This window comes from Schistocerca americana, chromosome 8 (genome assembly GCF_021461395.2).
Source record: "Schistocerca americana isolate TAMUIC-IGC-003095 chromosome 8, iqSchAmer2.1, whole genome shotgun sequence".
NCBI classification, from domain to species: Eukaryota; Metazoa; Arthropoda; class Insecta; order Orthoptera; family Acrididae; genus Schistocerca; species Schistocerca americana.
The window spans coordinates 483,874,500-483,879,812 of NC_060126.1; the positions used below are offsets into that span (position 1 = coordinate 483,874,500).

Here is a 5,313-nt window from a genome sequence, read left to right on the forward strand (position 1 = left end):
CACGTCCAGCACGAACGCTGGTCCAACTGAGGCGCCAGGTGGAAATGGCATGGCAAGCCGTTCCACAGGACTACATCCAGCATCTCTACGATCGTCTCCATGGGAGAATAGCAGCGTGCATTGCTGCGAAAGGTGGATATACACTGTACTAGTGCCGACATTGTGCATGCTCTGTTGCCTGTGTCTATGTGCCTGTGGTTCTGTCAGTGTGATCACGTGATGTATCTGACCCCAGGAATGTGTCAATAAAGTTTCCCCTTCCTGGGACAATGAATTCACGGTGTTCTTATTTCAGTTTCCAGGAGTGTAATTGCTGATGTAGCGACACATGAAACATGTGAAAGCGGTGACGATGGAGTACGCGCATGACACTACTTTGACTCAGTCCACCGGCTCTCGCAATGTCCCGTGTACTCATGTGTGGGTTCATGGCAACAGCAGCTAACACACCAACTGCACCCGCTTCTCCTGTGACGGGCCTGTTACGGACCCGTTTGCGTGCTACGACCATACCTGTTGCATACAGTTGGCGGTAGATGTTTTGCAATATGCGGCACGTTGGATGCTATCTGTCCGGGTACCGTTCTGCATACACCCTGCAGGCTTCAGCTGCATTTCGTCGACACTCGCCAAAGATGAGTATCATCTCCGCCTATTCAGAGTTCGAATACACCATGGTCACAGTTCCTACAACACTACACTATCGCAGACGTCTGGTAACACGGTGTACTACAGTTGGTTTGCGTGCGGAGACGAATGCATAATAACAATAGCAGCAAGCGCTACATGCGGACACTGCGACAGCTAGACCAAACCAAAACAGTCCACTACAGCCACACTCGTAAACTCGGTCGTCATCGTAAACATGTTGTAATGTTGTCGCTTTAATTTGTTATGAAAGCGGTGCTGCTATTCAAGACCATAAAAGTGGGTTAAAAGCTGTGAGCTGTCTGGGGAAGTTAATCTTGCATTACTGAGCAACTGTTTCACCAGGTATCCAGTTTAGCTTACCAAATTCCCAACCAGACTAACATGAATTATAATCTTTTAATAGGCATACGATAACCGGTGATATATATATATATATATATATATACAAAAAAGAGAATTTAAATAAAAAGAAATAAATCAGTTTATATTTGGAAATTTATTTTAACATTGATCATTGAAATTTCAGCCTATTAAATATGATTCATAAATAAACTGGTGCCTTATTTAGGATTGTGAAAATGTGAGATTGTAATCTTATGGAACACATCAAATATGGAGCCAAGATTGGGAGACTGCATACAACACTGCATTCATAAAACAACACACAAAGAACGTTGAAACATATGCAAGAGAAAATTAACCACTACCAACCGATTCAATTTTCACCCAAAGAAGTTACGTTCGTAGCACAGTCCTGTCCGTCATGTAATTACCACACACTGGTGTACTAAATTCATATTAACTCTTTGTGAACTCTTCCCGAAAAGAATAGCTGAGGGCTATTTTGATGATTACACCACATGCTTCACGTGGTCAACTTGGTTTACACAAAGAGTGTAACTCCACAATAATTTTGATAATTAAAATAAATTAGATCGAAAAGCAATTTACAAAAGAAAAACCTCGAACTGGTTACTATCGTCTTACTATTAACCTGATGGGTCAAACAATTGTATAAGCACGTGGTACTGGTTTCACAAAGTACACCCCACGTGGGTTGAACATAAAGAAAAGTTGCTATATTGAAAAATATTGTCAAGACGAGACGTTATAAACTCACGCACATTCGCATTTAAGATTGATGAACTTAGAGTTACTGATCAACACGTGGTTCCACTTCACTCACAAAGTAGTGACAAAGCAACTACCGGAATATGTTCTGAACTTCACTCGAATCACACCGCGTTGCAATTTAAGATAACATTAGATATTTTAGAGCTAAACCTGAAATAAAGGTGATTAAATTTTCAGTTAGGCTGAACTTAGGAAATCCATTGTCCTACAGACTTAGCAGACACGCGCTTAGCCGGAGATCTTACCACTTCAGACGCTCGCCACGGACAGACTGCCCTGGTCCCTTCGTGAGGGGTGGCTCACAAATACAAACGGAAGTGGCCAGAGGGGCAGCTTCCTATACCAACATGACAACGGACGGACAGGACCATACTAAGGATAGGAACCTCTTTGCTTTTAGAAAGCGTAGCTACCTGTTCCGACGTTGGTCCTACCGTTCTCTAGCAGACAGGCCTGTCTGCTACCCTCAAGCATGCAACTAGAAATACATTTGCTCATTCATCCTCTAACACAGAAGGGAAGGGGGATGACAGTATCTTATCATATACAGTATATAAAAGAAAGCGGATGTAGGTTCCGTATGAGACTGTGTGACATGAATTACATATAAACTGTGTTTTAAAGTGTAGTAGTGTGACAGATCGTTCTTGTTTATGTGTAAAAGTAACACGTTCCACTACTCAATCTCCTCCCAGTTAGTCAGAAACGCCACAGTAAATTTAGAAGAGGAATTTATGCCGTAAATGACAACAGATTTAAGAAATTAAACATGAAAGGAATCCAACAGAGACCTTTCAATGTCCCTGCAGATGCTGCTCGCCGACCGTGGCCGGTGTTTGTTACAACACGCAACTGAACGTCGGAGGTTTCAAGCGTCAGCTTTAGGTAACAATATCTCCGGATGTAATTAACATTTTACAATGCAACAAACGGCACTGATTACGTATTTGTTTATATGTTTAGATGTGCTAACAAAACTACCGTGGTTCCATTTAAAAAAATCTAGGTTTGTGTTAGAAACATACTTCTGTGCATTTTTGTATTGTTTGTATTAAACAATTACATTAGCCCCTCTCCTCACGTTCGGTCTGTGGAATCGGTTCGTCAGTATTTGATGTGGTTTACGAAATATATCCAGCGGTAACGTTGGGTGACTCACCCTGTATATTTACTAAGATAGTATCTGTTCTTTCGGACATGTCCGAAAGAACAGATATCATCGGTGACCAAGCAGCTCTTTAGAATGAAATTTCAAGTTAAGGCTCACCGGCCACTTGACCGTCTTTTTCTTCTGTGGGAATGCACAAACAGTGCCCGAACTCTTATGGGAATCGGCAACGCGGCGCAAGTAATGAGTATAATGGGCGGGGGCACTACGAAGGTAGTACGGGACAATACGTTGAGAATGTGGGTTTCGCGGGAGGCGTGCCAGAGATAAATCCCTGCAGTCGCGGCATCGTCTGTGTCCTCGGTGGCTCAGATGGATAAAGCGTCTGCCATGTAAGCAGGAGATCCCGGGTTCGAGTCCCGGTCGGGGCACACTTTTTCATCTGTCCCCGTTGACGTATGTCAACGCCTGTAAGCAGCTAAGGGCGTTCGTTTCATTATCTGTTCTTTCTGACATGTCCGAAAGAACAGTTACCATCTTAGTAAATATATACTATTGGATATGATTCCGGTCACTGTTGGCAGTGATTGAGGGAACCCCCACGGCACAATAGTGTGCCACGGACATCCTGCATCCTTGTGCCTTAACTCTGAGGTGACAGTAGGACAATGCTTGTCAAGTTACGGCGCGTGTCTCTGTGAAGTGTGTGGATAATGTTGAGATACTCCTGCGGCCAGCAATTTCTCAGCTCTGTCCCCGAAGGAACGTGTCGTACTGTCTCGGGTGTCAACTCCGTCCCAGTGGCAGCATCCAGGATTTCAAGGGCCACTTCCAACAGTTACGGTCACCTATCTGAGAAGAGGATACATCGGTTCTATGGCACCCTTCCCAACTCTACCAGTACATGCATTCACGTCATAGCAAGTGCAACGTAATGCTCATAAGTCCACTCATAGTGCCAAGTTCTCTGCAAATTTGACTCGATTTTGTAACAGGTGAAATAAAATCGTATACCATCTAATCCCGCGAAGTTTCGTTTCATTTCTTCCTCCTCTTCCGGATACATAACTTTTTTGTCAGCCAGTGTAACACAGGTTGGCTGAAGCTTGGAAGACTTCAGAAGTACATTGTCACAGGTAAAGAAAGTGTTAAAACGGCTCCAGTAGTATCCAGTATTGGTACGTAAATGAGAAGGATGTTCCTGAAAGGGTACACGCTGAGCACAGTATTGTATGCAAGTGAAATCTGAACTTGCCAATGCTGTAAAACGTTCATAAGCTACTGTAGACTATCAGAAGTAAGCGCAGACTGCGGTAGTTTTCCTAGTGGCTTTGGTCAGTGAAGGTCGTACCCGCGGGACCTGTGCGTTAGGTGTGTTGCATACCTGTTGGGCGTTACCTCATAACGGTTCCCCTACAAACTGGATGCGATGAACAGTCTAGAAAAAATGGAAATGTCGTGTGGCTAGGGCCTCCCGTCGGGTAGACCGTTCGCCTGGTGCAGGTCTTTCGATTTGACGCCACTTCGGCGACCTGCGCGTCCCTGAGTCCCTGATCGGAGAAAATCTCCGACCCAACTGGGAATCAAACCCGGGCCCTTAGGATTGACAGTCTGTCACGCAGACTACTCAGCTACCGGGGCGGACGAACAGTCTAGAAACTGAGTGAGGTTTCATAAGGGACCAGGTAAAGTACGGAAAATTTTTGCTCTACACAGTTATTCTCCTGTCTGTTACTTAAAAATAAACAGTATTTATGGCAAAATTGAAATTGTTCATGTTTAACTCAGGTTTTATTTGAGAATTGTTTATTCATAACGTGAAACAGAGGGATTTTGTAGTAAAAATAACGAATACAATACATATTTATCAAATACCGCTGAAAAAGGCAATTTCATCAACAAAATGGTAAAATGAAAAAAAAACATTCAACATAGCTTCAATACTCCAACGAACTTGTATAAAAAAGGTTTCCATTATTTATTAACAACTTTCGCATTTATCATCAATGATAGGAAACTGTTGCTTTTCCTCACGACGAAGAACGTTCTATTGAGTACAAAAGGACAACAATAATAATATTTTTTTTAGTTTGTGCATGAAAAGTAATTACTTGGTTATATAAAAGCTCAGAAATTTTGTGATAAACTAATTTTCATTACTTATAAAATGCAATTTATATTCTGCAAGGATATAAATACACAATGGGCCACCACTGAATGATGTGCGAATCTAATTACATGCAAAACAAACAAACAAAAAACAGAGAGAACTCTCCGGCTCACAGTTTATCTCTTACAGATTCATTTATGTTTCTTTCCCTAGCAATGGTACCGGTACTACCAATAATCCCACCATTTACTACGTCGTTTATTTGGTGTACCAAATCTACCGAATCGTAGTTTTGGTAGAACTCAAGTCT

General features: G+C 42.5%; 1 non-coding gene across 1 annotated transcript; it reads left to right on the forward strand.

The window, feature by feature from the left end:
* The first annotated feature begins 3,250 nt into the window (after window positions 1-3,250).
* Window positions 3,251-3,324, forward strand: Trnat-ugu. The gene has a single exon. It is a non-coding gene; the product is annotated as a tRNA-Thr (tRNA).
* Window positions 3,325-5,313: the final 1,989 nt, after the last annotated feature.